General features: G+C 43.0%; 1 protein-coding gene across 3 annotated transcripts in view; it reads left to right on the plus strand.

The window, feature by feature from the left end:
- TNFAIP8 (TNF alpha induced protein 8) overlaps window positions 1-15,291 on the plus strand; it is a 122,469-nt gene that overhangs the window by 87,561 nt on the left and 19,617 nt on the right. Inside the window, exon 1 of one of the 3 annotated variants that reach the window (XM_007180962.2) lies at window positions 10,203-10,284. The exons of the other annotated variants lie outside the window; for them this stretch is intronic. The gene's annotated coding sequence lies outside the window, so the exon portion shown is untranslated. Of the gene's footprint in view, window positions 1-10,202; window positions 10,285-15,291 lie in introns of those variants that run through there. 3 annotated transcript variants of the gene reach the window in all.

Consider the following 15,291-nt stretch of genomic DNA (forward strand, 5'->3'; position numbering starts at 1 on the left):
TAGTAAAAGCTGAATGAGTTTAAGATATCCAGGCATAATATGAATAGGAAAGCAAGAGAAAGGAAGGAAGAAGCCTACTTTATTAAATTGGGGAAGGCCATTGAAAGAAGGATATCAACAGTTTCCAGTGGATGGGGGCTTCCTGAGGAGATGGGTTGATGGCCATTTTTTTGGCATTTAATTGATTCCTGTTGAGTAAATTACTTAATTATAAAGTAGGGAAAATGAATGGCAGTTAAGATCTCAGATCTTTCTAGTGCTAAGCATCAAGGAGTCTGGGGCTCCTCTGTTCTGGTTATTGAAGCTTTGGTACCAGGAAGCAAGGAAACCATTAGTAAGGAGGGGTTGCTTTGGGAGGGTTGAGCTGTGAGTGGGCTCAGCTCCTCTTCTCTTGCCCATAATAGCACGTCCTGCCACCACCTCACCCCGTTCTCTCATGCCTCACCAGGCCTGCTGTTTCACAAAGAAAACAGTAGCCATTAGACAACTCTCTCAACTTCCTGCTTCCAAACTGACAGACTCACCTTCACCCACACCCACCCTCCCGGTGTCTGTGGAACAGGCGTGGTTCCTGCTGCGGAGGCCACTCCTTCCACCATGGGCTCCTAACTGCATCAGTTGGCCCCATGTCTTTCCTGGCTCCTTCCCTTCTGTGTATAGATGGGCTCAAGCTCCCTACTTTGGGGTGTTGGCACTTGATGGTCTATCTGCCCGAAATCCTTCTCCCCACCTGACCCTCTTTTCCTGGTCAGGTCTTTGGAGAGGCTCTTTCTGAACCTCCAACTTAAATTAAGATCCCCTTACTGCCGTCTCTCAGGACACCTAATCTTTTCCTCACTGGTACTCACCACGTTGTTTAGCATCTTTCTCTAGACCACAAGCTCTTGAGGGCAAGACCATGTCTGTTTTATTCCCCCACTATGTCTCCAAGACCTATACAGTGAGAGGTGATCATTCAGTATTTATAAAATGAATGAATGATCTTCATTTTTTAAAGGTAATCCTCAGTACTTTGTTAATTTTAGGCACTTATTTCTCCTTTAAAATGAACCTGCTTTTTTTTTTTTTAACCTTTTGCATGGTTCCTACTTTCTCACTCTTTGTCATCCCTCATCCACTGAAGTCTGTCTTTTTCTCCACTACTCCACTGAAATTGCCCAAATCACCAGTGATTTCCAAGGTGCTAAAATCACCAGTGACCCAGCATTCATATTTTCGTCCTGATCTTGACCTTTTTTTGCAGCATTGGACACTAGAAGACCAGTGTCCCTGCAGTCCTAAACTCCTTCCTTAGTTCCTATGCCTCTACACGCTCCTGATTTCCCTTCCTTTTTCTAGCTGTTTCTTTCTAATCTCCTAGACCTCCAGCCTGGGCTTTTATAAGAGTCATCTGTACAGCCAGCTGCCTGGTGAACACCATGCTTTTTTTTTTTTAATTGAAGTATAGTTGGTTTACAATGTTGTGTTAGTTTCTGGTGTACAGCAAAGTGATTCAGTATACATATATATTTCATATTCTTTTCCATTATAGTTTATTATAAGATATTGAATATAGCTCCCTGTGCTATACAATAGGACCTTGTTGGTTATCTATTTTATATATAGTAGTTTATCCCGAGCTCCTAATTTATCCCTCCCACCCACTGCCCCCTTTGGTAACCATAGGTTTGTTTTCTATGTCTGTGAGTCCAGGTAAACACAATGCTTTAGTGAATGTTAAATAGGTATCTCACATTCAACAGGTCTACACTGAGCCCATCATTTCCTACTCTTCACAAATCTGATCCTCCTTTTGTATCATCACTGAATATCACTGCGCTCTTTTTGGCTTCCAAACTACAAATCTGCAAGTTGTCCTTGACCCTACGCTCTCCTTTATCTTCAGCTTCCACCTGGTTCTTCATCCTCCTCATTATCTGTTGAATGCATCTCCTTCTCTTCATCTTCCTGGCTCCTGCCTTGGTCCAAGCCCTGAGCGTTTGTACCCTCATGATTACAATAACTACTTCTCTCATCAGGGTTCTTGGTTGAAAGAAATGGAAGTTGATTCCTGCTATTATGAGCTGAAGAAGGTATTGGAAGTATATCGGATAGTTCACAGATCCACAGAAAGAATTAGCCTCTGAAAAATGCGTCAGGAAATGCAGCCAAGAATCTCCTGATTAGGACCTCACCGAGGCCTTGGCCTCCTGTATATTTTTCAGTTCTGTCACTGATGGGACTCCAGATGTGATTGAATATTTGGTCATCCTCGACATTTAAAAATCTCAGAAATAAGCCAGCTGATTTGTCAGTGCTAGATTGTGTCCTTGCCCCTTGCTGCCTGTGGGAGAGGGGACTTCTGGTTCCAGCTTTGGGAGTGAGAGGTAGGGGTGTGACTCCTCCAACCACTTGCAAAATGAGCGTTTCTTCAGAAATAGAAAGGGACTTCTGACATGAATCACCAAAACAGCAACAGACATCTACCACACCACTAGACTGGTTCATCCAGCCCTAGTGTTGCCCTGTTTATTTACTTCCTTGTTCCCTCAACAAATGTCATTTCTTTTTGGGGGATCACTCTCTTGCCCCTCCTCAAGTGGGTAATGTCTCACTTACCCAGTGGACCCAGTTTGGAGTAGATGATCTTTCACGGCATTCCCATAATACCCTGTATTTCCCTCAGTAGTACCATGTTTTCATGTATTATGGCTATTAATTTTCTTTTCCTTTGCCTCCACTTCGTTTTAAGTTTTTTCAGAAAGCAAGATATGTGCATTTTTTGTTTTGTTTTTGCTTGACCTAGGGCCTCTCTTATAGTAGAGCCTAATAAAGCATTGTCAAATTAATCAATTTAAAATGAGATTACATGATATGATGAAACTTTTCAGAGCACTGCTGAGAAGTTGTCTAGCCTCACTTTTACAGGAATAGTGCCTTCCAAAACTAGAGGACAAATCTATTTAGTGTTTCTTAAATTCTCCACTAAAGTACTTTTAATGGCAGAGGCAAAACAAGCATGTGTCTTTGATCACTGGGGTTGGGACCTAAGGTGGCTTATGAACATCTCAAATTGCCTTGAAGACTGAAGAAACCATTTTGAAACTAAAATGTATTGAGTGCTTCCATGTGCCAGGCACAGTGCTAAGCATCTATTTATGTATATTATCTCATTTAACACTTGTCTACTAACCCTTTGTTTTAGTTCCACATAACAATTAAGAAAACTAAGGTTCAAAGAGGTTAAAAACCATGCCTGAAACCACAAAACTAGAAAAGGTAGAATCAAGATTTGAATGGAAGCCTATTATCCATAGACCCTGGGCTTTCAACCGTGATGTGGTACTTCCAGGAATGTCCAAAAGTTGCTCTCCCCCATCCTCAAGTAATCTTGGCACTCAGGAGGATGCTCTCTGTGGTCCTGTGTCCACTTGTACCCCATCTTTGAGAAGACAGAAGTGGAGAAATCAGATGTCTTAGAGGAGAAAGAGAAGAGCCCAGGCTTGAGTACATCCTTCTACCCCTGATGCAGGAGATCTAGGAACCCAGCAGGACTGGGTGGGAGGTACCTGGAGCCTACCAGAGCAAGAGGGACCAGAGTACCTGTGGGACAAGAGAGGGACCTCACTTTCTGAGCCAGTGGCCAGCTTGAGAAAGGAGAGCTTGGATTCCCCAGGTCACTGATGTGAAACAAGGTTCAATTACGTGTGTGTTAAGTTGTTACCACTGGGTGACTTTGTAGCATCCACTGAGTTTCAAGTTTCTTTAAAATCTGCAAGGACTATATACACATGTGAGTGATTCTCAGCACAGTTGTGTTCTACTCACTTAATTCGTCATGCCTCCTGATAATATGTTAATTTGTTGGGCATATGCACAGGCATTTGCACTCTCAATTGTAGCCCTCCTCAGCTTTAGCATCATTTAACAGGTGTCTAACCTATTCCTCAGTGCTTCTGCAGTGGTTTCTCTGAGCTCCAGGTTGCTTTGAGTCCATCTCGCTAGAGACTGCCAGAGCTGGGGTCCCAATTCCTGGTGGGTTTTCAGGAATGGATCAATCAGAGCGCCAGTCAAGTGACTGAGATCAGTCAAGTGCCAGGACAAGGTATGCCTGAGCTTTGCACCCCCCCCACCCCAGCCCATGTGCCTCGCAGAACCTTGCCGGGATTTCATGGTCAGCATTACCCCACCTCCCAGGAATTTTAAATCTTCAAGGAGACAAAAAGTAGAGACTTCCACTACGAAGAAGGGGACCAATACCTGTCAAAGTATTGATCATAGAAAAGTTCAGTTGTTCCATGGTGGTGACTTATTAATATCCTCTTCTATAATCAGAAAGCTCAGTGGTATCGTATAAGCTGCCCGCACCAGGTGGTGTCCTCCCTGTTTTAGATAATCATGTTCATTGCTAAGCATTACCATACCGGTGTTCTCCCCTTTCCCCTCCCTTCCCTAGCCCTTGCTTTGCACAGGGAATGATGAGTTCAGAGGTGAAGCAGTAGTTTGGCTCTGATGAAATGCGCGGCACTTGGTGCAGCTGACCTTGATGTCATTTATAGTGTAGCAGGTGTAGCCTATGCTCTGAAACACTGGACTTTGATGTGATTGTTTCCTTTTATATAGTCATTGGCCTTGGAGCGCAATGTGCTGACAAGGACTGAAAATGGAAAATCCATTTAGAGACCTGTGCCACACCGTCTCCTCTGCAGTGGACATCACTGATAGCCTGGTATTGCCTGACACCCCCAGCTCTGTAAGCCGAATTATACCGGGGCCTTTTTCTTCCTCGCTTCTGAAATTTTCATCAGACTGAATTTGCATCACACCTTTCTTGTCCTCACATTAGGATGCCTTGGAACAACCAGGATAACATGGATGATTAAATTCCCTGCTCCTGGGACTTCCCTGGAGGTCCAGTGGCTCAGGCTCCATGCTTCCACTTCAGGGGGCGTGGGTATGATCCCTGGTCCGGGAACTAAGATCCCGCATGCTGCTCGGCGCAGCCAAAAAAGAACAAAAACAAAAACAAAAAACAAATTCCCTGCTCCTGCTTGTTGATAATCCAGGAAGTAACCAAAAAATGGGTGGGTAAAAGAGAATGCAGTAGGGTGAGAGAAAGTCTCGGGACCCACTGTTTTCATTTCAGCATAATGCAGTGGCTAGATTTGCCACAAACCGTTTGTCCACATTTCCATCCACATGAGAAAGATGCTAATAACTTGAGAAACATTGAGATGAACATGGTCGTATACTTCATTCAGTAGATTGTGCCTAAACAGATAGTATAACCTGAATTTTTAAAAAAATCAAATCAGTATATATATCTGAAATATTTAAGGAAGATCTACAGTGAGAAGCCTTTTATAATTAAAATGATTCCCCCTACAAATACAAGTAGAATCACCATGAATTTTTTTTTTTTTTTTTTCCGACGGCACTGCACAGCTTGTGGGATTTTGGTTCCCTGACCAGGGATTGAATCCAGGCCGTCAGCAGTGAGAGCGTGGAGCCCTAACCACTGGACCGCCAGGGACTTCCCCAAGTCACCACGATTTAGAGTTAAAAGCAACTTTGCAGGTCCTTTCGTCTAACCTTTTCATTTAGAAATGAGGAACTGAGGCCCAGAGAGGTGATGTTTAGGCCCTTTCTACCCACGTTGTGCCTGTTTGGCAAACAAGAAATTTTGCAAGCCTAGGTTTTAGCATCCCGGATTTTTGCGTGAGATCTCCTGGAAGCAGGACAATCTGATCTGTTTGTGTGGGTGTCATTCATTACCTTTTGGGGGAATTTATTTCACCTTATGTGTACCTCAGGAAAGTAAAAGATGAGGAGGCATTGTGAAATAAAATTTAGCTCTGCAACAGATCCTTTTAGATCCCTGGTTTTGAAGGTGGTAGGCTGAGTGAGAGGCAATTTAACAGTGAACTCACTTGTTTTCATTCCTTTGAGAACATCACTCAGGAAAATTAGCCCAGTAGTTGGTTGGGCAGGGGTGCTGTTCCTTGGGCAGAAGGTGTGCATGTATGTGGGTGGGAAGGGAGTGGGCATTAGACACTGGACGTGCCGTTGCAGGAGCAGATGGGCGGCCCGCAGCCAGAGCACTGTGGGCCCAGGGCATGCTGGGAGTCACAACACGTTCTTTTTTGAGAAGCGGCCCACTGGTCCCCCCCGCCGCTGATCGAGATACCTGAAAGAGCAACTGCTTAGATCTTTTTTCTTCCAGTTTTGTTAAGATCTAATTGACATGCAGCACTGTGTAAGTTTAAGGTGTACAGCATAATGATTTGACTTACATACATCATGAAATGATGATCACAATAAGTTTAGTGCATATCTGTCATCTCATATAGATACAGATTTAAAGAAATAGGAAAAAAATTTTTTTTCCTTGTGATGAGAGCTCTTAGGATTTACTCTCTTAAAAACTTTCGTATATAAGATATAGCAATGTCAATTATATTTATCATGTGTCTTAAATCTTGTTCTAAACCTTGAAGGAGAGTTAGGCGTAGACCTGTAGTGTGTCCTGAGTGACTGACCGCAGAGTGGGCAGTAAATGGCTGAGAGAGTGCTACTCCGGGAATCTGTAAGACTGTAAATCCTGTGTTGTTAGGTTGGTACCTACGGTATTTACGGTTTTAAAGATGTATGGGGGTTTGTGTTGGTATACATAGCATCGTCTGTGGACTTACATTGGAATACAGTCTCCAGCTTCATCGTGACAAACAACATTTAATTTTATAAATAACTGGGAGTAAAATTTCTTCCAAGGAAATGCTGAAGCAAAGAGGCCGCTAAGCAGAATGCCCTAAGTGACCATGACAGCTTGAGGCCTGAAGCCTTAAGACCTCATGTCCCCAAGTCAGGGTTGACCGTCAGGAAGAAAATAAGGAATTTATGAACTTTCCTTCCAGTGTGACCTGCCATGTATCCTTGATGCCAGCTCACCTGGCCCAGGTATGTGTTTTCATATGGCCCCCTCTGCTAGGCTGAGGAGCTGGGGACCAGAGGTGTCCCCAGAAGTACAGGCTGTTCTGCTCACCGTGGACAATCCTGTTTTCCAGATGTAGCCTCTCTCCCTCAATCACTGCTGCCTACCCTGGGATACTCCTAGCAGCCAATGTTGGCTGAGTTAGTACTTCCTCTGCGGGGCCTGGAGAAGCAGACTGTGTGTATAGAGGGCCCTGCCCTGAAAGAACTCCTGGTTCAGGCCATCACACACAGGACGTGTGCATTCATAGGACAAAATACGTGATGGGGAGCTTAGGTTGGGTACAGGTCAGAAGATGAGGCAGCAGAGCCTTTGAGAATCTAGAGGGGAGGGTGTTCACCAGACATTGCCGTGGGCAGCAGTGCCTTCACAGAGGGGTTAGCTGGGACTTCAGCAGGGCCCTTTAGGGAAGAGCAGAGGGGAGTGAGGGAAGGAGGTTTACAGCAGCGAGGAGTGGAGGGCTCATGGGCAGCGCTGGTGGGCTGTATTGCAGCGGTGCATGGCGCCAGCCTAGAAGCCAAGCTGCCCAGAGGGACGTTACGGGGAGCAGACAAGGCACTGGGAATCAGGAGACCAGCTGCACTCCTGACTTTGCCCTTGGCTGTCTGTGCAACCCTCAGTCGCCGATCAGTCTCTCAGAGCTTCAGTTTCCTCATTAGAAAAATGAAGGCATTGACATTAGACTAAAGCATGCCTGAGATACCATTTAGGAGGCAAACACAATTATTGTAAAGAACTGGGGGGTTTTGAGCTGGAATAGGGTAGGTGCAAAGTAGTGTTGTAGGAATACTAAGCTGACAAGAACCCTGGGTTGGTCTGGAGGATCAGCTGAGCCCTAGGTAAAGGACCCTGGGCAGAAAAGTATGTGACTCTCCACTCAGAAGAGGAGAATTGATTTCCCTTATGTGATCTCTGAGGGTAAGATTGAAGAGAGAGGTGGGGGCTGGTCTGTGGAGTTAGTCTCTGAGAATACCCACGTTTACAAGGGAAAGAGGTAGATGCATCCAGTAAAGGAAACAGAAATGGAGACACTCAAGAGGTAGGAGGAAACCAAGGAGAGAACAGGGCTTTAGAAGCCAGGAGGACAAGAGCCCCATGGAGGCAGTGGTCAGCCATGTCTAAGGAGAGGGGCGGTAGAAAATTGCTTTGCTGTCTTCTCCTTGGGCCTCAGCAAAAGCTTTGAGCCTGTGTTTGAAGAGCTCATCTGCTAAGAATACCTCATGAGTGTTCCATCAATATTTAGTGGACACCCTAGGAAATGAGGGAAGGCATGGGGGGCCCAGGGGCTGACTGCCCCAGCTGTGAGCAAGCACCCAGGCTCCTGAGGAAGGGAGACTTTGATCATCCTAGGACCTTCCAAGGCCTACTTGCCAGTAGCTTCCTTCCTGATCTCCACCGCCATCACCTCTGACCTCTCCCTGTGGCATTGCACAAAATCAGCCCTGGTGCTTAAGGGGAAGAAGTGAATATAGGTAGGAAATTTAATCCAGCTCTTCATACTGGGAAAAAGTTTTACCCAGTCTGAGAATTAAGGAATTTTTCTCTCTTCCCTTTCACCTTCACTTCCTCTCTGCCCCATTTTTTTTTTTTTCCCTCTATGACAGGAATGCATGTTTTGGAAAACCACTGGTGGTTCTGCCAGGGGTACCCTAGATTTGACATATACTCTGAAGCTCTGACGGTTTTAGTCTTACACATGTTAAATAGGATTTGAGCCACACTAGTAAGTTGAGCCATTCTGAGGAATTTCTAATCTCTCCTGAGGTGAGCACCAATGAGATAATGCTTGTTATCAGTGATTAGACAGCTTCACCCAGGAGGTGCTGGATAAATAAGGAGACTTATAATCACAAAGACAGAACCCACCCGTGGCCTACCTACAATATTTACCTGGTTAAGAAGTACTCATTTCCCATTCTGTAAAAAGCAAGCAAGGATGGGCTTGCTCCAAGGAATGTTTTTCTTCTGTAAAGTTATCTGGTAACACTAAAGTCTTAGTGCACTGACTGTTCTCCTTATTGTAAAGCACTTACAAAACCATTTTCACCTTGGAGGGTTAAAATTAGAATTAAGTCAGTTATGAAACAGCTAGAATGAAAATGCACCCCTCTCCAATACCACAAGTCTAAACGCTGGACTCAGGTTCTTCAGAGAAAGGAGATAATTAAAGAAGGAGTCTCTCCAGAGTTTCCAAGGAGGTAGAATTCAGGGGCCAGTAGCGCCAACAAAAGGGAAGGAGAAGAACTACTGGGAAACAAGAATAGTGAAGGAAGTCAAGGGAGTGGCCATTTGGCAGGTTTTGACGTTTCAAGGGAACAATGAGGAAGAAATAGTGAGTGGGAGGGAGGGGGAGTGGCAGGCAGTGGCAGGCACAGGGTGGGACCCAGACTTGATGCGGAGCCTCCTAGGAGAGAGAGGGGAAGGGAGGTGTAAGGAAATAACTTTGAAATGGAAAAAAAAAAAAAAAAAAGATAATTTATGCAACACTAGAGAGGCAAGAGACTACCATGACTGAGGTGAGAAGTTGTGGCAGTTTATTTTGTTTGCTTGTGCAGTTAACAGGAGGTATGAAGGACTGCTGGTCTCCAAAGTAAGATGCAGCTTGGAGCCCGTGAACATAGTGGCGTCTGGAGGACACACAAGCACTCCAGTTCTCCTCAGGCAGGATTAATGCAGGGGCCCATAAACAAGGACGTGACATTGAGGAATGCTGCTGCTTTTCCAACGGCTAAATCGGGGCCGGTCAGAAGCAAGGGCTGTGTTGTGTTGGCTTGGATTCCTAGTGACTTTCTACTGGGTTATAAAAATGATTTCCTCAAAAAGCTTGCCAAGGGCAGATGATGAATTAGAAAAGCAGTAATGCCAGCCCGGCGGAGTCCTCTCAAAGCAGTCAGCTGTACCGTGCCATCCTTTGGATGGAAGGCCAGTGGGACTTTTAGTGCACGGCTGTGGGAGGAGGAGAGGGCCGTTCCCCCAATGAAGCTGCGCCTGATTTCTGCGGGGTTCACTCATTAGCAAGTCTCACTTGCTAAGTGAGCAAGCTCACTGAAGAATCTCAGGCGGAGGGTTTTTATGGGCAGAGCTGGTGTCCATTATTTGGCTCACACGATCATTGCTCTGACTTGATGATCAAGCGGATAACCCCGGAAGTGCAGGAGCGGTCACTTGACGTTCTTGTCGTCGCCGTCCATCCCAGCATGCTTTGGGGCTGCCCCTGTGCCAGCGCTGGGGGCGGGGGGAGGGGAGGTGTTCCCTGTGCTTCTCAGCAGCGGAACTTCAGCTGGCTTGTCTCAGCATGTGTAAGAGTTAATCAGGTAAATTATAACTGAAGCCTGAGGTAGCCCTCAGGGCTGCTAGGGAAAGGGTCATTCTTAATCCTTAATTGTATTCCTCTCTTTCTCAAAGATGGGTTTTTAATGTAACATTATGGTGTTTGACCAGTGGATAAAGACCTTCCTGATCTGTATTTCAGTCCCCCGTATTCTTGTTTCTTTAAAATTCTCAGGTGACCCTTCCTTTAAAATATCATTAGATTAAAAGTAAACACAAATAGGAATAAATTGATTCTGTTGTTGTTGCTTAGTTCCTTGAGATCTTCTGCATCTTGGGGCATTTTTGTAAATGAAGATGTGGAATGTCAATTGGACTATTTAATCCAGAGGGGGGGAGGGAGAGAACTGTTATATTTGGTAGCAATACTGGAATATCACAGCAACTACCAGAAAATAGTCTCTTAGAGTAACACTGTATGTTCCGTTCTTTCTGTTTTGTTTTCGTGGCACCGTCTATCCTTATTCTGTGAAATAGTCAAACCCGTTTTCATTGTATATCTTTTAAAGCTTCAGTTAGCCAGATGTTTTTTAATGTTTGAGGCTGTTTTTTATTCCATGAATGACTCAATTGACCGAATGTAAGCAGCTCCTAAACTTGGCAGTTTGTCGCCATCATCGTGCCCCTGGACAGGAAGTGTTCAGTATAGATATGACTAACCAGTTTCCAGGCTTAAAAATAAAGTGGGGGATTTCTGGACAGAATAGATCTTTGTCACTCAGTTCAACATGGCTGATACGTGGGAAGCTCTCAGCAGCCACTTGGCTTTCTCACTTTTACCGTCCCTTCACCTGACATTTTCTGTTATACAGATTGAAACTTTATGGTGTTGGCGGGTTTTTTTTTTTTTTTAATGAAATAAGAGGATATTTGAATAGACGTGCGATTCAGCTCGAGTCAGTATTCTCTCCTTGTTGCCTCCTTTATTTTTAACTCCTTTTAAATCATCACCCTCCTGAGGTAGGTAATGGGGAAATAATCTTCACCTGCCTATGTAGCAGCTTAAACTGAAAGCGTCAAGGACGTGCCCAGACAACTGTATACTCAAGACTTGTCTTCTTGAATCTAAGGCCTACTTGAAGCAGCATTTTTTTTTTCCCCCAAAGTTACTTCCAGTCATTCTAGTGATTCTTCGATTTCTTTTGTCAGATAGCCCCTTAGCAACTTAGGAAGAATCTATACTATTTTGACAGATACCAAAAGGTTTTTTAGCACCTCTCTGCCTACAGTTATTGTTTCAGGACTTCAAAGATAACTTCATATTTTATTTTGTCTTGCTGTCTCCCTAAATAACATAACTTTCCCTCTCTTAATACAGTTTTTTCTCTCCTTTCTTTCTTATTCTAAACAGCATTTTTTTTTCTTTTTTTTTTGTTTTGGTCTTAGGGATTTAAGAAGTCTTAACACCATGTTTTGTGGAAATGCTGAATTAGAGACAACATTTATTAGATGAGAGTCTCTAACAACAACAACAACAAAGTGTTTCTCTTAACTCTTTGCAGGTGTTTGAGCTTCTCTTTGTTTTTCAAATAAGAAACTTGCCAGGGAATGATGATTTAAAATACAAAATGCATGCAAAATAGTTTTAGTTTGGGTTAGGGTGAGGTCAGTAATGGTTCTTTGGGACAACTCAGCTTTATCTGCCAAATTTAGAAACAAATCATAAATTTATAAAGAATGGGATTCTAGTTACCATACTTGAGCAGAATGTGGCTGTGACTCTGAAATGATGTTTCTTCTCCTGTGCTCCTCCTTACGGTCTTCTCTGTTTTCGAAATCGAGGCAGCACAGAGTAGAATAGTCCCTGCTATGCCTTGGATTAGAACTTGATAAAAATCAAGTCTTTTAAAAATATAGGACTCCTGTGCTCCAAATAACCTACACCTGTCCTAGTCAGATGTTTTCAGGGGGAAAAGGGCAACTGTGTATACAAGCCAAACTTTCACTGAATGAAATGATTCCCTGATCTGAAATGTTAATCTTCTCTACCTTTGTCGTGAAGACTACTTCTCTACCTTTGTCGCCTTGTTGTGGCAAGACTCTTCTAGTTTTTATGATGTTGGGCACAGTGTAGGGAAACGGAAAATGCTTGATAACCAGTGAAGTGTGAGGGTAGACATACGGTCCAGAGGGTAAAATATTTTGCAGAATTTAAACCTCTGCTATTTTCATGAGATTGATGGATCATCCAGACATTGATGATGAGTCATCATCTGGCCTTGCTGTCTGGGTTTTAGGTACAGGAGGGGACTGTGCTTCGTAGGTGGTTATACCATCCATGGTGCCAGCTGTCAGCTGAAACCAAGATGGACATTCAGAATATATTGTGCATATGAGGGGCATTTAAGAGAAGGCCTATTAGGACTTTCTTTGTGCTGGTTCCTTTGAGGCCTTCGGGGTGATAATCACTCTCTTACCTAGTGTTTTGAATCACAGTGGTCATGCCTAGGCTCAGCACAGACCCACGGGTGGGCTTTAACCAGACCAGATCTGTCTAGGCTGCTGGAGTCTGTAACAGGCTAACTTATTACTCTGTTGAAAAGTTGATGGGAACTGGAGAGTTGTCTTTCAAATTTGGGTCAGGTGGGCTTCATTAATCAGAGCGCTTCTGGCACATATTGTGGGGCAACAGAAAAGGGAGTGTTTTAGGCAACTCTTGTGTTCGAAATGCCTCTTTTTTTTTCTGACTAGTTTTTTGTAGCTGTTGTTGCCACAGAAGCATCTCTCCGTTTCAGCTCATTGGAATTGTATGTCTGTGGAGTTCTTGCGTGCGTTCTAGCCATTGTAGCTTATCACTAGTTAAATCTAGTTTAAAATAAAAAGCAATTTTAGGAGAAAGATTAGAGAAGAAAAGGATGTTACTTGATTGAGGGACAGAGAAACAGTGGGCAGATCCAGATGTAAAACCCTTTGGGGCTGGGTAAAGCCTTCTAAGAACTAAAATCTCAGCTTTCACTTATTTATACCTAGAAGATAAGAAATGGACTTAATCAGAATTTGACAGCAAATGAAAGGCCTCAGCCCTCTTCAACCATGCACATACATGCTCAGAAGTTCTATAAAATAATGGATGATAAAGGCAAACTGCTGATCAAAATGATAGGAATTGTGCCTGAAAAGAAAATCTTGCCTCTAAGACCAGGAGGGCTCCCAAAGTGGCCACCGCTTTGCCTTGAGCCCAAAGACAAAGGAATAACTGTTACTAAGACCTCTACTGACCCAACAGCAGCCTCCAACTAGTGTTCCAGGCATTTTTTCAGCTATCCCTCATGATGAAAAAAAATACTGTATTAAAATATTTCAGATTCTTTTTCCTCCATCAGAATGCAGTGAGCTGTTAAGTCAGCTCAAGAAAAGATGACCCAACCTCTGACCCCTTGATACTTTATTAGGAGCCATTAAAACTTTGGAGACCTGGGAGATTATTGAGGCCTACATTTGGAACCTAGAATCTTAATCCAAGAATTCTAAAACATTCTCTTTTTTTTTTTTTTTTTTTGGCCTGTATCTAAGGTTGCTCTATTTTGTGATAATACCAATTTAATGGAAGAAAAATACTCATAGATGCTAGACACTTGCTATTCAAGAATTAAATTTCTTTTGAGGTTAGCTAGAGTCTCTAAACATTCATTTAAACATGGTTTCTAAGTTTCAGTGGGGGCAGTATGGCATATGGTTTTATTTTATTCTGTAGTATGTAGTGGAAAAAGATTTCATTTTGATTTGTCAACAGGGAAAATATGGCAGAATTCATTTTGAATATTTCCTGTAGATCGTGCCCTGCATTGGAAAGTGGGTGGAGTTCTGACATTTGTTTATTTGTATGTTTCAGGGAAATAAAGGTACAGAGAAGCACTTGTCCATTGCCTAAATAAAGACTAACTGTACAGCTGACAGCTTAAAAATACTGTATGAGATGACATTTCATGTCCAACAGTAGCATCTGTTTCCTTCATTCTAAGATCAACAAATGGCATTAAAAATGGATGCTGAAAATGTAAGAGGAAAAGCCATTGTTTTCGGCAAATTTGTTAACTCCCCTCACCATCCTTTTCAGAGCAGAAGTAGACTCAATGACTTGAATTGAAAATTAACAGGAGATTAGTTCAAGGGGGAAACTGTTTGGTTAGGATAGATTTAATTTTCAGATTTAGAAACTGACTCAAATCATACATTCTAAAGACTTGATTCATCTTTTTCCTAAGCATGTAATCTTTACAATTTACATTGTCTCACCTTAGAGATAAATTCAACATTATTCTTCTAAGATATCTTCTATTTTTGCAGGAATGAGGGTATTAGAAATCATATGAAAAAGAAAATTTCAGAAAAAGTAGATTGTCTTTGTCCATAGAAACAATGCTTTAATTGGAGGTTCTGTTATTTGTCAATATAAAATAACCACTAGATATGATCAGGAATATTTCCCAAGAACAAAGATATGATCGTAAAACTTGCTAATCATTTGACTCAGAAAATTTTATTTCTAGCCTTACAAATGAGCATCATGTGCATCATGTGTACTGATCTTATAAGGCCTCCAATCTTTTAGAAGATTAATCTGGATACCATAGAAGTACAAATTGAGCATCATAAATTGTCTCCTAATATATATATATTGTTAATGTTAGGTTAGTAGACACTGCTTTTATTTGCCGGTGGAAATCTTTGTCCTGTGTCTCTTTACCAAGTTGAGCCAGGTAGTGTGAACCGATTCTTCCTGGGCATGTGTGACACCCGGAGTCATCACAGAAGGTGCTCAGCCCCTCTGTCCACCCCAGAAACAAAGCCTAGACACCTAACCCCCTTCCCAGCCTGCTAGGCACACTTCCTTCCCTTTAAAGCAAAACCTGACCTAAATAGGATAGCTCTCACTTAGCACACCAATAGTAATTGTGTTCAGTGCTTTATAAAATCCTCAAATTTAAGAAAGAGCAAAGGTATGCAGTTATTTATCCCTGTGTCTTTCAGCACATTGGACACTTTATCTG

The sequence above is a fragment of the Balaenoptera acutorostrata genome, chromosome 2 (genome assembly GCF_949987535.1).
Source record: "Balaenoptera acutorostrata chromosome 2, mBalAcu1.1, whole genome shotgun sequence".
In the NCBI taxonomy this organism is placed as follows: Eukaryota; Metazoa; Chordata; class Mammalia; order Artiodactyla; family Balaenopteridae; genus Balaenoptera; species Balaenoptera acutorostrata.